At 45.1% G+C, this 24,111-nt stretch overlaps 1 long non-coding RNA gene across 1 annotated transcript in view; it reads right to left on the bottom strand.

Moving 5' to 3' along the window:
• Positions 1–24,111, bottom strand: part of LOC134993318 (uncharacterized) — a 48,697-nt gene that overhangs the window by 3,654 nt on the left and 20,932 nt on the right. Inside the window, exon 2 of the long non-coding RNA XR_010197213.1 lies at positions 6,397–6,547. This is a non-coding gene — a long non-coding RNA (uncharacterized LOC134993318). The remainder of the gene's footprint in view (positions 1–6,396; positions 6,548–24,111) is intronic.

Genomic DNA, 24,111 nt, shown 5'->3' with positions numbered 1-24,111 from the left:
TCAGCATGTGCACACCCCCTTTGCTATGAAGCCCCTCAAAATTTCTGGTGCAACCAATTACCTTCAGAAGTCACATAATTAGTGAAAAGAAGTCCACCTGTGTGCAATCTAAGTGCCACATGATCTGTCAGTATAAACACACCTTTTCTGAAAGGCCCCAGAGGCTGCAACACCACTAAGCAAGAGGCATCACACCACGAAGACCAAGGAGCTCTCCAAACAAGTCAGGGACAAAGTTTTTGAGAAGTACAAGTCAGGGTTGGGTTATAAAAAAAATATCCAAATGTTTGATGATTCCCCAGAGCACCATCAAATCCATCATCTTCAAAAGGAAAGAACATGGGGGGTAATTCCAAGTTGATCGCAGCAGGAATTTTTTTAGCAGTTGGGCAAAACCATGTGCAGTGCAGGGGGGGCAGATTTAACATGTGCAGAGAGAGTTAGATTTGGGTGTGGTGTGTTCAATCTGCAATCTAAATTGTAGTGTAAAAATAAAGCAGCCAGTATTTATCCTGCACAGAAACAAAATAACCCACCCAAATCTAACTCTCGTTGCAAATGTTATATCTGCCCCCCCTGCAGTGCACATGGTTTTGCCCAATTGCTAAAAAATTTCCTGCTGCGATCAACTTGGAATTACCCCCATGGTACCATAACAAACCTGCCAAGAGAGAGCCAGCCACCAAAACTCACAGACCAGGCAAAGAGGGCATTAATCATAGAGGCAGCACAGAGACCAAAGGTAACCCTGAAGGAGCTGCAGAGTCCCACAGCGGAGACTGGTGTATCTGCGCATGTGACCACAATAAGCCGTACACTCCGTAGAGCTGGACTTTATTGAAGAGTGACCAGAAAAAAGCCATTACTTAATGTTAAAATAAGAAGGCACATTTTGGGTTTGCCAAAAGGCATGTGGATGACTCCCCAAATGTATGGAGGAAGGTGCTCTGGTTAGATGAGACTAAAATTTTACTTTTCGGCCACCAAGGAAATCGCTATGTCTGGCGTAAACCCAACACATCCCATCACCCCAAGAACACCATCCCCACAGTTAAACATGGTGGTGGCAGCATCATGCTGTAGGATGTGTTTCAGCAGCAGGGACTGGTAAACTGTTTCGAGTCGAGGGAAAGATGGATGGTGCTAAATACAGGGATATTCTTCAGCAAAACCTGTTTCAGTCTGCCTGTGATTTGAGACTGGGATGGAGGTTCACCTTCCAGCATGACAATGACCCGAAACAACACTCAAGTGGTTTAAGGGGAAACATTTAAATGTGTTGGAATGGCCTAGTCAAAGACCAGATCTCAATCCAATTGAGAATCTGTGGTCAGACTTGAAGATTGCTGTTCACAAGCGGAAACCATCCAACATGAAGCAGCTGGAGCAGTTTTGCCTTGAGGAATGGGCAAAAATCCCAGTGACAAGATGTGGCAAGCTCATAAAGACTTAGCCAAAGCAACTTTCAGCTGTAATTGCCGCAAAAAGGTGGCTCTACAAAGTACTGACTTTAGGGGGGTGAATAGTTATGCACGCTGAAGTTTTCTGTTATTTTGTCCTATTTGTTGTTTGCTTCACAATCAAAAAAAAAACATCTTCAAAGTTGTAGGCATGTTCTGTGAATGAAATGATGCAAACCTTCAAACAATCCATTTTAATTTCAGGTTGTCAAAACATGACAAATGCAAAGGGAGATGAATACTTTAGCAAGGCACTGTGTGTGTGTGTATATATATATATATATATTATGCCGGCGGTCGGGCTCCCGGCGACCAGCATACCGGCGCCGGGAGCCTGACCGCTAGCATACCGACAGTGTGGCGAGCGCAAATGAGCCCCTTGCGGGCTCGCTGCGCTCGCCACGCTGCGCTCGCCACGCTGCGGGCACGGTGGTGCGCTATGTGCGCCACGCTATTTTATTCTCCCTCCAGGGGTTTCGTGGACCCCCACGAGGGAGAATAAGTGTCGGTATGCCAGCTGTCGGGATTCCGGCGCGGTATACTGTGCGCCGGGATCCCGACAGCCGGCATACTGAAGACCACCCTATATATATATGTATAAATTTTCCTAAAACACTAAGATCTTAGCTAGGCCAGGGGTCTTGGTGTAGGTTCGATTTAGACTGTGGAAAGGGGGAATTTCGGGCTTGGGACTATTTGCACCTGATGAAGAAACCATTGGGCCTTGAAACGTTGTACTAATAAACTGCAATAGTTTATTATTTTTTCAAGACTGGACTAGTGCCGCCTGTCCTTTACAGGATATTGGTATTGTGTATATATATTTTTCTGGAGGGCACCCCGGCATTTGCCACTTCTACATGCGAATATATATATATATATATATATATATATATAAAACAATTAGTGAAAGCGCCAGTGTACTTGTGTATAAATAGTCCAGCAAAGCCAACAGATGATCTGTAGGGAGTCTGCACTTATAACCACGTATATCAGGGCCGCTGCTCCCCTACTCCAACTCCAGAAACCCAGGATTCATGGGTGTAATTTCTAACAAAAAAGACAAAAGAAGAGGAGGCGCTCCATAGTGCATAAAAGTTTTAATTCAAACAGACAGATAAAAGACTGTGAACTCCAGAGAGATGTGACTCGTATCAGAGAATAAAACTCTGTGGGCTGGTTACCACACGACATGTAATGTTACCATCCAGGCAATACTCGTCCCGCAGTTTAACGACTCTCCAGAGCAGAACACATGAAGCTGCCAGCCGGAAAAGATGTTTTAGCATCACACGGACCCGCCATGTGTGTGAGCTGCTGCGCTGGATCGCTTAGACACAGTAAAGGATTGCCGGAGGTGCAGATAGAGAGCGCGCTGTCAGATCACATCCTGACCGGTTTCGTCTGAAAGACTTCGTCAGAGGGCGTCTTCGTCCCAGTGTCATCCGAGTGAGTCGGATGACACTGGGATACCGTCAGCGAATTCATCACACGAGGAGACCCCTTTAGGGGTAAATACCCGGGCTGTGGTGGCAGCACGGGGAGGAAAAACAAAAGTAAACCCACGCGACGAGGAGGACAGAACCAGCGTCAAAAGCAAACCAAAAGTTGCGAAGGGGAAGAAACGCTGATCTTCAATTTGTCATCTATCCCCCTGACGCCTGCTGAGGTGAGAGTTTTGAACAAAGGACTGACTTTTGTCCCCACTAATTTTGGGAATGACTTTAGATGGAAGGTGGACACCTTTAAACTACATCGCACTTTAAAAATCAAGGAGCACTTTAGTAAAGGCACATCCCCCAGGATACAAACCGCTATGCCATTAAGAGTACAAAAACTAGGGCCTAGGTCAAGATTCGATCCTGTTACACAGAACCCATCACTGAAAACGTTTCATAGGATGGTAGAATCCGCAGGTAGTTCTGTGATACCTGACAAGTATCATAATTTAAAACAGGACGAGCGAGACGCACTTAAAGCCCTAGGTAAGAGAAAGGACATAATTATTCGGAAGGCGGATAAGGGGGGTGCAATAGTCGTGCAGAATTTGACAGACTATAAGAGTGAGTGCTACAGGCTCCTGGATGATGTGGACACTTACGGTAAATTATCTAAAGATCCATCTCAAGAATATAGAGCAGAATTGATGGACATTTTACAACGGGCACAAGATGATGGTGTGATTTCAGCAGAATTGGTTAAGAAACTTTGTCCGGAGTTTCCAGTCACTCCAATATTTTACACAATCCCGAAGGTCCACAAGGACGCACAGAGGCCCCCAGGAAGACCGATCATCTCCGCCAGGGGGTCTCTGTGTGAGCCGGTGGCGGTCTATTTGGATGCTTTCCTGCAGCCCTGTATTCAGGGGACGTTCACACACTTGAAAGACTCGAATATGCTGTTAAGAAAATTTTTGACCATCGATGGTGTGCCACCAGAGGTTACTCTGGCCACCATCGATGTGACTAGCATTTATACCTGCATTCCCCACATACAGGGACTGCAGGCGGTAAGGCAACTCATTACAGGGAATGTGAGATATGTGGGGCCTGACATTGATTTTTTTATGATGTTACTTGAGTTTACTCTCACACATAACTTTTTCATCTTTGATGGTAAATATTTTAGGCAGCGAACGGGGTGTGCCATGGGATCTCCTGTGGCACCCTCGTTCGCAAATGCCTATATGTGGGATGTAGAAAAGACACTGTTCTTTGCTGATCCGCGAGTATCTGAGCGATTATTTATCTATTTCCGCTATATTGATGATTTGCTCCTCTTCTGGAGAGGAGAGGATTTTGAGCTGAGTGGATTAGTGTCCGCGCATAACTCTACGACTAGCCCCATTAAGTTGACATTGGTGTGTCATAAGTCTGAGATTTGCTTTCTGGATATAAAGATTAGGATACAGGAGGGTAAGATTATGACCGGTTTATATAAAAAACCTACAGATCGCAACACCATCCTAAGACACGATAGTTTCCATCCCCCTGCAACGATTAAGGGTTTACCATACTCGCAATTTTTGCGGGTGTGTAGAGTCAACAATGTTGAGTCTGAAAGAGTTCAACAACTGGATGAGATGGAACAGAGATTCCGTCAACGAGGCTATCCTGTGAAGCTTCTTACTGCGGCTAGAAAAAAAGCACAGGAATGTGGTAGAGAAACACTATTGCAGGATCATGGTCCCAAACTAAAATCTGGGGTTATCCCATGGGTGAATGAATATAATGTAAAAAGTGATCTTGTCAATAAGAAAGTAAAGAGTTTGTGGCCCATGGTGTCTACTGATCCAGATTTGAAAATATTCCATAAGCAACGGTTAATGCCAAGCTATACGAGAGGGAGAAGTATTGGGGACATAGTGGTGAAGACTGATTTGTCAAAGTTAAAAAATACCCCTACTAATTTTCTAACATGTAAAAATGGGTGCTTTAAATGTACAGGATGCACAACCTGTTCACATATGTCCCCAGGGGATAACATCTCACATCCCTTTAGTGGTTAAAAATTCCCAATAAAATGGCCGCTAACGTGTAGCTCGAAGTTCGTGGTATACGCCATAATCTGCCCCTGTGGGCGTTACTATATTGGCAAAACTGAATGCCAGTTTAAAATCAGGATGGCGCAACACAGGCAAGCCATCAGGAACGCTCTGGCATCAGGCAGTGGAGAACAGCCTGTGGCACGTCACTTTGTAGAATTTAAACATGGGATGGCAACATTTAAACATAGGATCATAGACCATGTTCCAGCTCCACAGCGAGGTGGAAACAGGGGTAAACAGCTCCTACAGCTGGAATCTATGTGGATCCACAGGTTGAATACTCTAAAACCTGGTGGGCTAAATGATAGTTTAGGATTGATTAATTTCCTATAACTGTTTCTGAATTTATTCTGAATTTTTTCATTAAAGAGAATAGAGGCGTGGAGGAGCTATAGGCGCTATAGGTGCCGTGTATGTATCATAAAATAAGGGTATATGTAGTTTTAAAGAATCTTAATGTTTTTACAAAAAGAATTTGGTAAATTAAAAGATCTTAATGTGGTGAAGTTGATGACACCGTGAGGGTATAGGAGAGGAGGCCATAAAGAATATGTATATATATGTTGCACTTATATGTTGCACGCTGGAAGATATCTTTATTGGGGATATCGATATATTTTTATTGGTGATATTGACATGCGAGCTGTAGGGGTTAATAGCACTGATCGGTTTATTTATTTATATGAACATCGTTTCCTGGTTGTCAGGGATCGTCTTAATTATATGTTTCTCACGCACATGATAATGGTGTTAGGCCATTGTAAATTGTATGTTTCTTACATGATGCACTGAAATACTGTCCGATCGGGTGTAATAACCCTGTGTGTATCTGTTGTTATTGTTATTACAGGGTCACCATGGTAACGCGGCCCGGCCGGGCGCCGTGACGTCACTTCTGCATCAGGTGGTCCGGAACACGTGGTGCGTGGTGGACGCCGGGCTAGGAGCACGGGAGACGCGGCCGTGGGAGACGCTGGCGGGGAAACTGATCAGGGGGGTAAGTAGATATGTATAAATTTGTTTGGGTAACACTGTACACTTGTCCTGAAGACGGGGAGGTGGTCCCCGAAACGTTGACTGCACTGAATACATTGGTTTGATTTTTTTCACAAGTCTGCTGAGTGCCGCCTCTTATTGTTCATCTGTGTGTATACAAAGGGTTTTACCCCGAGGAGGGCACCGGAGCAAGTTACACCCACTGCTTGGGGAGGCCATGAGTGCCGGAGTACTTTTTGCTTATATATATATATATATATATATATATATATATATAGACAGAGGTACGGCACTCCTATAAATCAAAATTACAGCAGCAATTGGTAGCAACGTTTCAATGCCTTTATTACCATGGCATTTTCATCAGGATAAACATATAAAACACGTTCTTACCTTATAAAGAAGAGAACACCATGTGAGACACCAAGCAGCAGCGGGACCGTGCACCCAGCTGGAGGCGCAGAGAGCATGACGTCATTGTGAAGCACTAGAGACGGAGCCACGTCAGACGCATGAGTGAAAAAAGCCATCACCATAGAAACGTCTGAATACAGGAAATAGACAAGAACTGTATAATAATAATAACGCTATATAAGGCTGACACCATTCTATTAGCTTAAACAAAGTATAAATTCAAATATAGAACACAGTCATCACTAGGAAAAACATTAATAAATGGATTTATAACATCAAAGGTGCAGAATAGCATTGCTCTGGATTTGTCAATGTTTATGCTAAAACCTGAAATAGATCCGAACATTCGAATTTTGTCGAGTATTTGTTGGAGGATCAGTTCAGGATTGCTGATATAAAGGAGTATATCATCGGCAAAGGCAGATCATTTAATTTCCTGTGTACCAATTTTGATCCCCCGAAATGCTGTCCAGTCTTGTAGTATATGCAATAAAGGATCTAATGCCAGATTAATCAAGAGAGGGGATAAAGGACAGCCCTGATGGGTGCCCCATTCTAGATAAAATCGCGGCCCTCTAACTCCATTTATAAAGAGGGAGGCAGAAGGTTTGTTGTATATATACCGTATATAGGGGGTCATTCCGAGTTGTTCGCTCGTTATTTTTTTCTCGCAACGGAGCGTCGCTAATGCGCATGCGCAATGTCTGCAGTGCGACTGCGCCAAGTAAATTTGCTATGCAGTTAGGTTTTTTACTCACGGCATTACGAGGTTTTTTCTTCGTTCTGGTGATCGGAGTGTGATTGACAGGAAGTGGGTGTTTCTGGGCGGAAACTGGCCGTTTTATGGGAGTGTGTGAAAAAACGCTACCGTTTCTGGGAAAAACGCGGGAGTGGCTGGAGAAACGGAGGAGTGTCTGGGCGAACGCTGGGTGTGTTTGTGACGTCAAACCAGGAACAACAAGCACTGAACTGATCGCAGATGCCGAGTAAGTCTTGAGCTACTCAGAAACTGCTAAGAAGTGTCTATTCGCAATTCTGCTAATCTTTCGTTCGCAATTTTGATAAGCTAAGATTCACTCCCAGTAGGCGGCGGCTTAGCGTGTGCAAAGCTGCTAAAAAGCAGCTTGCGAGCGAACAACTCGGAATGACCCCCATAGTCAAGAAATTGTGTTTCGAAGCCCCTGTTTTCTAAAACTGTGTATAAATGTGGCCATAACATCATGTCAAACGCTTTGTTAGCATCAAGACTTAAAAGCATTTTTGAATCAGTGTGGGAATTTTGGGATGTTACCACTGCAGCTAAAGCAGTGCGAATAGCCATGACTGCGTGTCGGCCTTGTACAAACCCCATTTGAGTAATAGTGAGAATATCGGGAAGAATAACTTGGAGCCTTGTCGCCATAATTTTTGCCAAAATCTTATAGTCAATGTTCAGGAGACTAATAGGCCTATACGAAGAAAGTAATGTTGTGTCCCTGTCTGGCTTTGGTAGAAGGGTTATATGTGCTTCATTGAAAAAAGGGGATGGACAATTTTTTTCATGTATAACTTGAAATAGTTCCAATAACTAGGGGGCAATATGCGGTTGTAGTATGCGATAGTAATCATCTGAAAGACCATCTGGGCCTGGGGATTTACCATGAGGTAAGTGTGAGATAGTATGGTTGATTTCCTCCATTGTGATTTTGCCCACCAAGGCTTCCCGTTGTTCAGGAGTTAGAGGAGGTAGCACGGTATTTGTAAGTAAGTGACTTTGAATATCTTTATCTACTCGTGAGGAACTAAATAACGTTGTAAAGTAATCTTGAAGATGAGATAGAATTTCCTTGGATTTAGTTATAGTGGCGCCAGTTGTAGGGTGTTTCAATGCATTTATAATATGACGCTTTCTAGGGGTCGAGACATGACTGCAAGTAACCTACCCGCCTTGTTCCCCCACCTATAAAATTAGTTTTTCGTGTAATCAATGGAATGTTTTGCTTGTGTTGCTAGATAAGTTTCCAGTAGTTGTCTGTATGTAGTTAGTGTGTTTTTCCACGAGGTAGAAACGTAAGACTGAAAGGAGTCTGACATTACTGTCTTTATATTCTGCCTTAGTCTCCTTTTTTTTTTTGGCCACATAGCTTATAATATGTCCCCTCATCACTGCCTTAGAGGCATTCCAAAATATTTCAGGCCTGTCCCAATAGTCTAGATTCTCATCGACAAAATTCGTCCAGTGATAAGTGAGATATAATTGAAAGTCTTCAGAGTTAGCCAAATAATGTGGGAAGCACCATATGCGATCTGTCGGATGCATTGAAGAATGAGTTAGAGCTAAGGAGACAGGGGCGTGATCCGATATTAATATATCATGTATGTCCACTTGACAAACGTGTGACATTAATTCATCAGCTATAAGAATTTTGTCTATACAGGACAGTGAGTTATGGGCCAGTAATAAATGTATGTGCATTCTATCACGGGGATTCAGTAATCTCTACGGATCTGATAGGTCCAAGGAGTGTCTAAAGGAGGACAAAAACCTGCTGTGAAAATCAGTATTTCTACGCACGGCTGGCAATCTATCAATCATGGGGTCTTCCACCATATTATAGTTGCCCCCTACTATGAGAGGGTAAATTATTCTACCCTGGAGATTATGTCTGAGGTCTTGAATGAACAAGTGTGTGTTAACATTAGGGGCATAAATGTTGACCAAGGTATATTTGGTGCGGAAGATTTCAATATCAAGAATGATAAACCTTCCGTTAGGGTCAGTTATTTCATCCAAAATAGTTATTGGAATATCTTTATGAAATAAAGTGGCTACTCCCCGATTTTTCCTATGGAAAGGGGCAGATATACATGAGCCAATCCAGGCAGCCTTCAGTGTGTTATTCTCACTTGTTATCCAGTGGGTCTCCTGTAGGAACACCACATCTGGATGCAGGTGTTTAAGGTGTGTAATGACTCGCCATCTCTTGGCAGGCGTGTTCAAGCCACCAACATTCCAGGAAACTATCTGAAGGGGTTTTGGGGTAAAATATCAGAAGGATTAGTCATAAGAGATGGCATGGCTACTCTAACCTACCCCCCCAGAGGCAGACGTGCTGCATGAAAATCGGATAAATAACTTGGTTCGTGTCGGCAGCTCCCTCCCAGTTCCAAGGCTGCATACTAATACAAAATGAACATATTGGGGGTAATTCCAAGTTGATCGCAGCAGGAAATTTTTTAGCAGTTGGGCAAAACCATGTGCACTGCAGGGGGGGCAGATATAACATTTGCAGAGAGAGTTAGATTTGGGTGGGTTATTTTGTTTCTGTGCAGGGTAAATACTGGCTGCTTTACTTTTACACTGCAATTTAGATTGCAGATTGAACTCACCACACCCAAATCTAACTCTCTCTGCAAATGTTATATCTGCCCCCCTGCAGGGCACATGGTTTTGCCCAACTGCTAAAAAATTTCCTGCTGCGATCAACTTGGAATTACCCCCTTTGTTAACATAAATTTGCATAAAACATGAGACAAATTTGAATATCCATAACGGCTCATAACTACATTTTCAACCATTTTCCAACCAACTATAACTATGGTGGGCACTATCTAGGCCTAGTGGTGCGCACACTGAACACTGCTAAATACGGCAATAAAACTCTATTACGCAGGGATGCCACCCCAAAAAGGGAATATGCGGAACAGAAAAAGAAAATAAAAACAAAGTAAAAACAATTGGTACCACCCGAGACAATGAATTCTTGGTGATTCAAAAGTCACATGATGCTAAGATAGCATTCTATCTACGTGGTGATCGCTGAGTTAGCCTATCTGTCAAATAGTGTGATTTTGCTACCTCCGGATCATTGAAAAAAGTTTGACTGCCATTTTCCATCACTCGCAGTTTTGCAGGGTAGACCAAGGCAAACCTGATATTTTTGTTGTGCAAAAAAAGAGCAAACCTCAGAGAATTATTTTCTCTTTTGGGCAACTGTGGCAGAGAAATCTTGAAAAATCTAAATTTTATGCCCTCCAACCACTAGGCATTTAGCTTTACGATAAGCGAGTAATATTTGTTCTTTAGCTCTATAAATCGAGATAGCGGGCAATAACTGGGCGGGATCGCCGTGGCGTCTCCTCTCTCAAGGCCCCTAATCTGTGAGCTCTCTCAATATGGGGTATCTCAATGCTATCAAGGATCCACAATGATGTGGGCAGGTCCATATCAAGAAAAGATGTGAGGGTCGGCCCTGTAATGGTTTTGGGTGTACCCACAAACTGGAGGTTGTTTCTACGGGACCTATTTTCTAAGTCCTCCAGTTTTCCCTGTAATTGTTGTGTAAGTCGGTGGTGGGTGGATATCTCATCCTAACAGGAATGGGTATTATCTTTTATATCGCTTACTCTAGATTCTAATGCCGTGATGCGAGCCGCATGTGAATCAATGCGGGCCAACCAGGCATCCAAGTGGGTTTAAAGGTCATTAAATCTTTTGTCCATTAGGGGCATCATAAAATCGGCAATATCTTTTGCCGTCAAGGAAGAATGTTTGCCTCCATGTGTTTCTGAAGCGTCTACCTCAGAGCTAACAGGAGAGGAGGGGCCTGATTTCTGGGTCACTTCTTTCCCCTTCCCTGCTCTGTTTGTGAGGTTTGATTGTTTTGGAGGCATATTTTTATCGAGATATTTATCCATACCCCTGGGGAATCAGAGAGGTGTAAACAATACTATAGGCCTAAAAATACAACAATCACCGGAGATATTGTAGTTAAAGGTAATAAGTCGCGGGTGGTAAAATTCTGTTACGCTATTGTACTAAAACATGGCTTTCATGGGAGGCATCCCAGCAAGAGCAAATGAACATGACAATGTGCAGTTACATAATCAGAGCACACAATAAGCTTTGCGAATAATGGTAAGCAGACAAGGGAGCAAAGAAATGATTAAACACTAATCGAGAAACAGTGCAGAACAATTCAGGGAGACTGGTACAAAGAAACTATGAAATAATTGCGAATAGAACACAAAGGAGAGAGAAAAATTAGAAATTTGGGTTAATGAGAAACTGATCGTAAGATACCACCGATCTGCTAAATAGCAGTTCTCTACAGACCAAATCCATATCATGCCGTATGTAGTGAGCGTGTCAGAATGGATCACTCGAAGATCGACAGTGGAAATATCTGGCACCTCCAACAATGAGCTTTGACGAGTGGAATAGAAGAGATACTGTTTGCAAAGTGCAGTGAGCAACTCCCATACAGTCTCTGAGTCCAGCACATATGGCAACAAGATAAAAAGCGTAGAAAACAGGTGAGGTAAACTGGGAACATACGGAGGTGGGGAGGAAGAAGGGGTAGGGGTGACACAAGAGGTGGGAGGGTTCAAAGAGTTGGGGCATTCGAGATGAGAAAAAAGGGGGGATGTTAGTAAAAGAAATAGTTGGGATAGACAAACAATGTTAGTACCTGGGGAGGAAATGTGCAGCTCTGCTTCAGCATCCTCTCAGGTATTGTGCAGCCAGAGTCTGGGATTTTGTTATACAAATCCAAGCTGTCGTTCACTCCATGCAGGAGCCGTGACAGCCCCCAGTTCTAGCAAGGGTAGAACAGATGTAATAGAAATCAATGCCGTAGGCCAAAGAGAATACAAGGGGTACAGCAGCTCACTGGTCTCACTGCTCCATAGGTAGTGGAATAGCTTCCAGGAACTAATTGTCCCTCACAGACTATAAGGCAGGACAACAGCCCAGGCACTAGGCTCCAGCAAGGGGGATGATGGAAAGAGGCGGTGTGCTGTATTTTCTGCCGCGATCACTCCCGACGTGCAGCCAGTATAGAGTCAGGTTTCCCAGGGCTCCCACCACTATGCAGGCACTGCAAGTCACCGCCGGCTGTGTTTACTGGGTTCCCGGTCCAGTGTCTCCTCTAAGGTCTCCGCACCGCCAGCCTCGTCCACCACGTCTCACTGCTCCGTAGGCAGTGGAATAGCCCAGGCAGTAGCCTCCAGCAGGGGGGATGATGGAGAGAAGTGGTGTGCCGTACCTCCTGCCGCAATCACTCTCGACATGCAGCCAGAACAGAGGCAGGTCTCCCAGTGCTCCCACCACTATGCAGGCACTGTAAGTCACCGCCGGCCATGGTCTCTGGGTTCCTGGTCTAGCGTCTCCTCCAAGATCTCCACACCGCTGGCCGCATCCACCACGTCTTCTGTACCCGCACTGCAGAGTTTTGGCAGGGAGTGAAGAGAGGTGCTCTGGGAGCCACTTAGCCTTGGCGCGCTGTGTCTTCAGCCGGCGTTATGCCCGACCTCTCAGTCTCTCCCCCGCAGCTCCGTCCACGTTGGTCTCCATCAGCGGTGACTGCATTGCCTGCCAATTTACGGCCCCCTCAATAAGTACATTCCGCCGGGAAGACAGCAATCATAAAGAAGGAGCCAATGGAAGGTTCGTCTGCGGACGTCCTCCACCTCCTTTACACCCGACGATATCACAACAGGTAATGCTGGCCGAGGTTGACACCACTCACTCCTACTTCCAGTGCCGATAGCAGGGGGGATAATCAGCTTGGTTTGAGGACAGATTTCCTCCGATCCGGACCCTGCTTACAGCGGCTCAGGCGGCCATGAGGCATCGGTATCGGTGGCCTGACTCCTGTGATAAATTATCTCTCCCAGCCGATATTATGCTTAAAACGTTCCCTGAAGTGAGATCTATACACACAGGGGTGAGATATTGTTTTCTGTGAAGAAGTTAGGTAAGATGAACCTGGATTCAATAATCGGTTCTGGGAGCCCTGTTAAAATGCGGCCATACTAGATGCCCCGCCCACCGGAAGTCGCCATCTTTTATTACTTACCGAAAATACACAAGCATGGTAAACCCGCCTTAACGCCCGATCGTGTCAGGTGTAGCTTCAGCAATCTCAAAGCTGTCTGAGTTTGTTGATATATATTAAAGGGTATCTAACACAACTAGAATCATATGTTAAAGATTCTACTCGGGTTTTAAAACTTTAGAAACCCTTGAATGTTCTGATGAATACACGGTGGACATAGAGGCTCTTATACAAGCATACCACATGCTAAAGGACTGATTGCAGTGGATGACTTTTTGAGTAAGGATCCTAAAGTTACAGATATTAAAAGAAAATGTATTGTAGACAGTATGAAATATATTTTAGAGAATAATATTTTCATGTTTCAAGGTCAGTGCATACAGTAGCGATGCGGTAGCACTATGAGTACGCCATTTCACAAAGTTTTGTGTGTCTGTACCTTGGAAAATGGGAGAATCAATACATTTTAAACAGTGCTGTTATTCCATTTTTCTCCAATTTTAAATTGTTTAAGCGCTAAATTGATGATGTATTAATTGTTTGACAGGGAGGCGAGGAACATTTTTTGCAGGTTATGGAATATTTGAATGCCAATGAATTAAACGTGAAATTTACATTCAATATTCAAAGACATGTTATTGAATTTTTGTACTTAACATTGGTTGTATCGAAATGTATTATGTTGGATAATAGATCAATTGATACATATACACACAAAAAAAAGTGGACAGCAACCGTTACAGTATGTTCACTTTAATAGTTGTCACTTAGATCAATGGAAACAGAATATACCATATTTGCAGTTTGTAAGACTGTGAAGAAAGTGTAAGGTTGATGTAACATCTGACGAGCAGGTTACTATTTATAGTGATAGATTCTTGGAAAAGAATTATCCAAAAGCTTTCCTTGAGGATAGTGTAACCAGAGCTAGACGTTTTCCAAGAGCTCAATTACTTGATTATAAAGACAATAAAGACAAGATGGATTTTCGTTCCAGTCATCACAAAATATAGTACTAGAGAGAAGAAAATGTAAGCAATTTTGAAAAAACATTGGAATGTACTAAGGGCCTGATTCAGACCTGATCGCTGCTGTGCATTTTCGCACAATGGGCGATTATCGATTGACTGCACATACATATGTACCGCAATGCACACGCAAGTCACCAAACAACAACAGGCATCGCCAAACAGCGACAAGGTGGTGCAAAAATTACAATCACACAGCCATTTGCAAGCTGGTTGACATGAAGAGGGAGTTTGTGGGTGGTAACTGACCGTTTTCTGGGAGTGTCAGAGAAAACGCAGGCGTTCCCAAGCATTTTCAGGGAGGGTGTGTGACTTCAGCTCCGGAACCGACTAGCCTGTTCTCTTCGCACTGTAGGAGTTAAGTCCTGGGCTGCGCACAGACTGCACAGTGGAAAAAAAAACATTAAATGGTGAGTGTGGTGTTAATGGATTTGCAGCTGTCCGCTGACTGAGGGATATTTGTAGCACGGCGTACACATGTGATCACACACTTGCATGGGCGAATTTACACTCCCCTTTGGCGACAAATATCTGATCGCGGGACAACAAAATTAGCAGCACAGCGATCAGGTCTGAATTAGGCCCTATATTTGGATCCAATACTAGGGAATCTAATACCTGAGAATCCTCAGGTTATTTGTAGGAAGGCAAATTCAATAAAGAGCGTTCTAGCACAAAGTTTATTATCCAATCCTGAAACTAAGAAATGTTCAGGAGGAACAAAAGGATTTTTCTTATGTTCACGGTGTAAGGTTTGCAAATTTTCAAGTCATAAGAAAAACAGTTTTACCAACTGGGACAATTCCCATTCATTCAATATCCAGAGTTTGATGAATTGTATGTCCACTCATGTAATTTATATGATTGAGTGCCATTGCGGTATGAAATATATTGGAAAAACCAAATGTCACCTGAAATTACGCATCTTAGAACATATGCGAAATATACTCCATAAGGTAACAAATCATAGTGTACCACGCACGCCACTTTGCAGCGTGTCAAAACTCCTCACTGAATAATTTCAGTTTCAAAGCAATAGAGCATGTGACCCAAGATGTTAGAAAGGGTGATTTATTAAACAAATTAGCTAAGCGTGAAACCTGGTGGAATCGTAAACTAAACACCCTATCCCTAATGGGTTAATGAGGGTTGTGATATTGTACCATTTCTGAGAGATAGGTAGGTCTTTTTGTGGTGATAGGATTCGCATTTGGATTCAGCAGTTGTTGGGTGAATTAACCCCTGCTGGATTCAGTTATTATATGTGATATACCTGTACCACATAGTGATAGGAATTCATTTGCTCCTTTTTTGGGGTGGTTTTTTTTAGTCAAAGAAAGGTCTATGAGCTGCATAAACCCTTTGGGGCTTTTTATAAAAATTCTTCTTGGATGTGCATTATTTTAAAATTGCATTTTGTGTGTTGTATAATTTCTCCTTTTTAAGATTTCTAAAGTGTCTTTATCAAATGATATTTGTAAACAAGGGAGATACATTGTGGATCTTTTTATTAAAGGTGCATACACACGGAGCGATATAACTGAGCGATTTTGACTATATAGTCAAAATCGCTCAGAAAGTTAGTGCAGATCGCTCCGTGTGTACACAGCCAGCGATAGCGATGCGCGTCCCCGCTAGGTCGCTATCGCTGGGAAAAATAGTCAGTGCAGGCAAGTCAATTTTGGCTATGTCGCTGCAAAAGTTAGGCAAAATCGCTAAAGGCCCATACACACTTGACGATAAAATGAACGATGTCGTTCATTTCAGCCCTCATGAACAACGTCGTTCATTATATCGTCAAGTGTGTATGCATCCAACGACCAACGATGCGCGGCCCCGCGGGACGTTAACGTCCATCGTTCATCTGTGGAGCATGTATGCTCAATTTCCACTATGGTCGTTACCGACCAGAGACGTCGTTGAATGTGTATGGTGTGAAAGACCAACGACCAACGACCAAGCCACTGTTCACCAGCTCATTATTTTAATAAACTGTTCAGCTTGAATGCTTTAATGATGAATGGTCTATGGTCTTTCGTCTTTGGTCTTTCATCTTTGGTCTTTCATCTTTGGTCTTTCGTCTTTGGTCTTTCATCTTTCGTCTTTGGTCGTTGGTAGTGTGTATGCTCATGTCGTTTGCTCAGCTGTTCAAGGGAAGTTCAAGGGAAGTCGTTAATGACGGTCGTTAACGATGTGTGCATCGTCAAGTGTGTATGGGCCTTAACACTTTAAGAGGCCAGCGATTTTTCCCAGCGATAGCGATGTGCAGGCGGCGGTGGTGCGGGCGGCGGCGGGTTGTGGCGGCGGGTTGTGGCGGCGGTGCGGGCGGTGGCGGGTTGCGGTGGTGGTGTGGGCGACGGCGGGTTGCGGCGGCGGTGGGTTGCGGTGGCGGTGTGGGCGGCGGCGGTGCGGGCGGCGGCGGGTTGCGGCAGCGGTGCGGGCGGGGGAAATTTACCTTTCTATTGCAGAGTTTGGCAGCGGAGCGGTACCAGTTTCAAAAATGGCGCCTCAGCGTCATTTTTGAAATTCAAGATGGCCGCCGCGAGCCAATCACGGCTCGCCGCGTCATCGCCCCGCCCCCTCCCGCTGACTTATATAAGTCAGCGCGAGGCAGCGGCTGTCAGTCCGACGGCGGAGGAGGAGCGGAGAAGAGCTCCTGAAGACGCCGTGGAAGTCCTGGATGGGCGGCGGCTATGCAAAAGAGCTTAGCAGCCGCCGCCCACCAGGTGAAGATGCTGGAAGTCCTGGGAAGGCGGCGGCCATGCAAAAGAGCTTAAAGGCCGCCGCCTCCCAGGTGAAGACGTCGTGGAAGTCCTGGATGGGCGGCGGCTATGCAAAAGAGCTTAGCAGCCGCCGCCCACCAGGTGAAGACGCCGGAGCAAGACCCCAGAAGCCCTGGGGAGGTGGCGCCCCCCCAGGTGAAGACGCCGGAAGCCCTGGGAAGGCGGCGGCCATGCAAAAGAGCTTAAAGGCCGCCGCCCCCAGGTGAAGACCCAGTTTAATAAAGGATTTTTAAAAGAATGTGTTGTGTGTTTTTTTTAATATTTTCTTTACAAGTGGACTACAGGTGCCAGCGGGCCCTTTATGTCCGGGCATGCTGGCACTTGTGGTTCTCCAAGTGCCAACATGCTGGGGCAGGCTTGCTGGGACCTGTAGGCCTCCTGTAAAGAACAATATTACTATTGAAAGGCTATCAGCCTCCCATCCACCGGGCCACGGATGGGGGGGACAGCCTCGGGCTTCACCCCTGGCCCTTGGGTGGCTGGAGGGGGGGACTCCTTGATTTAAGGGGTCCTCACTCCTCCAGTGTACCCCGGCCAGGGGTGACTAGTTGGGGGGGGTAATGGCACGGCCGCAGGGACCAATATAAAAGTGTCCCCCGGCTGTGGCATTATCTCCCTGGCTAGTGGAGCCCGGTGCTGGTTTGGAAAATACGGGGGACCCCTATGTCTTTTGTCCCCCGTATTTTTTAAACCAGGACCGGACGCAGAGCCCGGTGCTGGTTGTCTAAATATGGGGGAACCCTACTCATTTTTCCTCTGTATTTTAACAACCAGGACTGGCTCAAAGAGCCCGAGGCTGGTTTTACATAGGAGTGGGGACCCCACGCAAATTTTTTTTTTAACTTTCAGCTATTTAAATACCAGCCACCCTGTAAAATCGTCCTATATATGACACTCATCCCCTTATTTAAATGAGATAGTCAAAATCTCCCATAGCCAAAATCTCCCATAGCCAAAATCTCTTGCATAGTTAGACAAAATCTCTGGTAAAGTTAGTCAAAATCTCCTACTGCCAGTTCAAGGGAAAAGTTAGTCAAAATCTCTCATAGCCAAAATCTCTCCGTGTGTATGCACCTTAAGACTTGGATGAATTATAGCCCTGCACATTATGTTAATATGGTTTTTAGGGTATCCAGTCTCTAGGTCGACAGTGTCACTATTTGTCAACAGTAACTAAGTCGACAGGGTTTCTAGGTCGACAAGTCAAAAAGTTGACATGACGGTTTTCAAATTTCTTTTAAACTTTGTCATATTTTACGATCCACGTGGACTACGATTGGGAACGGTAACCTTGCCCGAAGCATGGCGAGCGAAGCGACCCATGTGAGGGGACGCGGTGCACTAATTAGGGTTCCCGATCACTTTACGGCAAAAACGACACCAAAAAAGATTGAAAACCTCATGTCGACCTTTTGACCTGTCGACCTAGACCATGTCAACCTAGAGACCCTGTCGACCTAGAGTCCCTGTCGTCCTAGAATCCCTGTCGACCAATAGGGTCGACCTAGACACTGCCGACCTAAGTGTGGTCGACCTTCAATACCACACCCGGTTTTTAGATGGCATTTCCTATCTGTGTGTATGTATATTTGTTTTTTGGACTCAAGAAAAATGGCGCTGATAGAGTATACATTATGCATACCTCCCAACTGTCCCGATTTTCGCGGGACAGTCCCGTTTTTTGGGGACTGTCCCGCTGTCCCACCCACGGGCTGCAGTGTCCCGCGGTGGGTGGGGTGGGGGGCAGTTGGGAGGCTCCTGTCACTGCTGCTCTGCAGCGGCGAATAGACGCTGTGCGCATGCGCACAACGTCTATCCACTGGAGACAGAGGGAGAGGGGGCATGCCAGCAGCTCACAGAGCGCTGGGCATGCCCCCTCAGTGACGGATTCGGGAGGTGTGGCTCACGGTCGCAGCACTCCTGTGAAGCCACACCCCTTTTGCAGGCCACGCCCCTTGCCAAAATCGAGTGCGGCTGCGCTGCGCAGATGTCCCTCTGTCCCTGGCTCAAATGTTGGGAGGTATGCATTATGAGTTCCTGAGGAAGGTTGATAATAAAGCCAATAAAAGTATCTGGAAGTTTGAGTATCTGGTAATAATCAGTGTATAAAACAGTAGTTTGTAGGTAATCATGCACTTTATTAGAATTGGGCTACTAAAAAATGGCACCCGCATGGAATAGTTTCTATTAGGGATGCTTTTAATGTTATCCCCCTTGTGTTGCTTTTTTATTATAATGTATTGCGATTGGTTTATACTGTACATGTGACCGGAGCTATGGAACTATTTAGATTGTGACGATGCTATGCTTAGCCAACCCACTGACGATTGGACAAAATACTTCTGGGCATGGCTTACAAGAACGGTGACACAGTGACGTCATGGGACCAGGAGAGAGACCGCGAGCACGGACGGAGTTTCAGAGTGTCATTTCCCATGTGAGACTGAACCTAGTGTTCAACATGCACTTTTGTGATATTGATATTGTTATATATCACTTATGTTCTATTTGAGTGTGTTTTTATCTATTGTTCTAGCATGCCTCCCAACATTTATTAATCCGGGATTGGGACAATTGCGCGGCGAAGTCGCGACCATGCTCGGAAAAGGGGCATTGTCTATGTGAAAGGGGGCGTGACTTCGCAGGAGTGCCGCAAACGCGAGCCACGCCCCCCTTTTAATCACTGAGGGGGCATGCCCAGCGCTCTGTGAGCTGCTGGCATGCCCTCTCTCCATCTGTTACCAGCGCACAGCATCTATTCACCGCTGCTCAGTGAGTGACAGGAGCCTCTCAACTGCCCCCCCCCCCCTTACTGCGGGACCAGGTTCTAGAAAAGCTGGTAAAAGTTTTTATATTCTTCACTATAGTGCGCCTCCTGTCACTTTAATTACACAGATCACCAAGCCTTTGGAAAAAGGTTTTTGGGAGTGCTGCACCACATACAGGAACAGCATTATAATCCTGGAACTAATACACAGTGTTAATACAGCAGGATAAGAGGACACTACTGAGTATACTATATACATACAGGGCGGGACTTAAGGGCCCCTACACTAGAATGATTATGCCCGATTTCAGCCCAATTCGGGCATTCGGCCCAATATATTGGGTAAAATCGGGCGTTTTGGCTGTGTATCCGTTCCGGTCCGATCGGATACACAGCCACGTGAGCATCGGATTGGATCCTACAGATAGAATGTGCTGCACATTCAATCTGGTCCGACCCCGTAGGCGTGGCTGAGATCGGCCAGGATCGCCCAAGATACATCGTATGCAAAAGGACAGCATACAATGTATCTGGGGCGATCCTGCCGCCCCGGAGGCTGCCAGGGTGATCGCCAGCGATCGCCTGCGACATGTCAGATGGACAGGTTGCAGTAGTGTATGGGGCCCTTAAGAGTCTGTGGCTGAAGATATTCCAGGGCCTATACTGAGAAGGGGAGGAGCTGTAACCAGTGGTGTGTGGTTGTGATGACAGCCAAGTGTGTGTGTTGTACACCTCGTATATAGTATCAGAGTCAGGGACAAATGCAGCAATGAATATTTTGTGGTAAACCTCAGTAAATGCAGTTTTCAAAGGTTTGGCTGCTTAGCACATATGTCCCAAGCTCTGGAATGCAATACATTAGGGAGCTTGGATGCGAATAGAAGTCTACGGGGTGTGGCAACTGGAGCAGAAGGACTCCCAGGTCCTATACCCGGAAGTCCTTCTATCGCAAATGCCAGCTCTTATCGGGAAAGCTGTCCTTTGTGATTTGCTTCAAGCATATGGTGGTAGTAAACACTGTTACGTGTGGTGGGATGCATTATGCATCACGCCTACAATGTAAATACTTAAAAATAGAAAAAGTGCACGGTATCTATTGTCCTGCTGCTTACCCGCTGCTCCCTCCAACTCCAACCCACTGCGGGACACTGAGACCCACAGGTGGGACAGGGAGACAGTCGTTGAAATTGGGACTGTTCTGCTGAATGCAGTACAGTTTGGAGGAATGCTTTAAGCCCAAATGCTCCAGGCTGCACTTGTAGATCCTGTACTTTCTGTACACTTTAACCCTGGATTATTCTGTACCTGCTTTCTACGAGTTAATAAACCAATCCCTGGTCACACACTGCTGACACCAATTAACATCACAGGATCTCCCGAGAGCCAAAAGAAGAAGAATACAGATGTAATTTTGGACAGCAGAGAGAGAGATGTGGCAGCGGTACTTCTGTCTGTAAGTGGCCATGGGCAGCCAAAGGTCGGCAGATGGTGTGGACATAAGCTCTAAAATGATTACATGCCATGTCCTGCCTTTCTAACACCCATGCTGCTATAGCTGTTTTTAATATTAATATATAATTTGCATTTATTTATGTCATTTTTTAAACTAATAAATTCATTGATTGCTTTTTACCTACTTTTCACTATTTTTAATATTGTTTTATTCGGTAATAGCATAATAGGGTGACAGTCAAAAGATCTGGGCAGACATGCACAAGGTTGACATGTGAAAAAGGTCAACACAATGAAAAGGTCGACACAAAAATGGTCGGCCAATGAAAAGGTCAACATACGTTTTCATGTTTTTGGTGTGAATTTTAGCTTACGGCACATGGATCCCCAATTAGTGCATCACGTGGCTCATCCCGCTCGCCATGCTTGGGACAAGGTGCCTCGCTCCACTACTGCCGCGCTCACCACAGGTTACCATTCCCAGTTGCAGTCCATGTGAATAGTAAATAATTAAAAAGTTTAAAAAGGAAAGAAAAAAAACCTTCTGTCGACCATTGTCATGTTGACCTTTCAACCATGTAGACCATTTGGTGTCGACCTATCATCCGGATACCGTTTTACTCTCAGCGCTGTGTTACCTTTTTTTTGTCTATGTGTAACTGTTATGTGGACTACTCCGTATCTGGGTTATCAGGTGGCACCAGGTGATGCTCACGCAATTACACCTTACCCAGCAGTCTTTTAGCCTCCTGCGATGCTAGGCTTCTTCTATAGCATCCGCCTTTCCATGGTGAATTAGGTCCACCCCGTGCTCAGATACCCCCAGGTTTTATGTATGGACAAGGTGACTATTGGAGGCTGGGCAAGAGTAAATGCAGTACTGTGAGACATCACAGGATAACCTTGATAACCCTGCCCAATACTCAGACAGGAATAATAAACAAATTGTACACAGGTGCAACAATGCACAAGTACAATAATTAATGCTAATGATATGTAAATGCAACAATGCACAGGATATGAGCAATTTAGCTTTATACAGTATAAATGCAATAATGCACAGGGTGGTATAATAATCCAACACAGATGGTATGTAAATGCAACAATGCACAGGATGATATTATAATCAAATACAAGAGGTAACTCAAACTCTGAAAATAACCAATGCAAAATCCCAGGACTTAACTGTATGATGTGGATTGTGAAGAAGCCCGGAATTTGGAACTGGAACAGAACCCCCTGAAGGGTAGCAGAGATCCAGAAACACTGAGACCGGCTTCAAAGCAGGATTACACTGTGTGCAGTGATAGCAGGCTTGGCAACTGGAACAGACAGCACTACTGCACAGATTCTAGATTCCAACAGGGACCAGGTACAAATAGGAACTTGAAGCTATAACCGGCCTCAGGTGAGGGGCAGGTGGTAATAAAGGAAGCAATCCCCAATCAGGATGGCTGGAAATCCACACACAAGGTAATGGCCTAATTATCTGTCAGGTTTTACTGCACAGGCCACACATACAGGAGACAGGCTGCAGTTACACAGACTCACAAAAGGTGGCCCGCAACAGTACACCAAACAAGTACATAAGAAAACCTGGAATGCTAACAGAAATACTACAGACTCACAACATAAAAACATAAACAGAATTCAAGCTGCCTTTGCAGCTTGTAACAGTAACCGCAGAAACTGTGCCCCCGGACTAGCCTCATTTGACTTACCATGCCCTGCCCCCCTATGACTCATCAAGCCCCCGCACTGCTCCATGCTATGCCGACCTGGCTGCCCTCTCCCGGAATGGGCAGCTAGAATGTCGGCATCTATGGGCCATAGTGGGACAGTTTTAGTGCAAAAAAAGTATACATTCCCTTCTCTTTTAGAATGTGTTACTATGCCTGTAATCCATCCTAACTCATAAGTGAATTGATTCATAACATCCTGAAAGTGAAGATTTAGTCAGTAGCATTAGCCCACACTGCAGGCTTATAGTTGGAGCCCTATGCCTCTCTTGTACCATGTTCACATTGCCGACCCGGCAAAAATCCAGTGTTTTTAAAACCATCACAGATCATCTCAGCTCAGGATCACCCTGTTCACAGTGCACCAATGACCTGGGAAATTCCCGGGTAGGTACCGTTCACACTGAAACAGTAGTCTGCCCTGGCAAGAAGTGTGAGGAAGAACAGCTTTGATTGGCTGACAAAGTTGATGTCATTTAAAGTGGACTTTGTTAACACAAATAGGTGGGTGGGAACTACACACTGCATTGCTGTAATCATAGCCGACGAGATACAACTGTGTAGCCCAGAGTTCCTGGTTTATTGCCTGATTTTGTTGTTTCATACAGCAAATGAGAGCTTGGTACAGCTGCTAACACTGTGCTACCTTGCACAGTGTCATTTCCAGAGGAGAAGGGCGCAATTTATGGCTGAGAGAGAGCGTGCTTGATGTCATTATTTGTGCAGGAGGAGATCTTTCATGATGGCCAGCATTTCCTCCATATTGAGAATGACCACAGTGAGTAGCCGACGAATATGGAGTAGAGACCCCAGGCAGGAAGATGCTTTCTGGTCTACTGTGGAAGCTTATGAGGACGATCAGTGGATGGCACACTTCCGCATGTCACGTTTCACATTTCAATATGTGCTTGACCTTATCACTCCTGCACTTTCTCGGCAGACCACAAACTCAGAAAACCTATTCCAGCAAATAGGAGACTAGCGATAGTGTTGTGGTGGTATGCTACCCCTGGCGAATACCGCACAATGACCTGCTTGTTTGGCGTAGCAAGAGCCACAGTTTGCACTTTAGTGCATGAGGTCACAAAGGTTTTGCTAAAAACACTT

The sequence above is a fragment of the Pseudophryne corroboree genome, chromosome 1 (assembly GCF_028390025.1).
Source record: "Pseudophryne corroboree isolate aPseCor3 chromosome 1, aPseCor3.hap2, whole genome shotgun sequence".
In the NCBI taxonomy this organism is placed as follows: Eukaryota; Metazoa; Chordata; class Amphibia; order Anura; family Myobatrachidae; genus Pseudophryne; species Pseudophryne corroboree.
The sequence above is the reverse complement of the archived record's forward strand: the minus strand, read 5'-3'. Positions and strand labels throughout refer to the sequence as shown.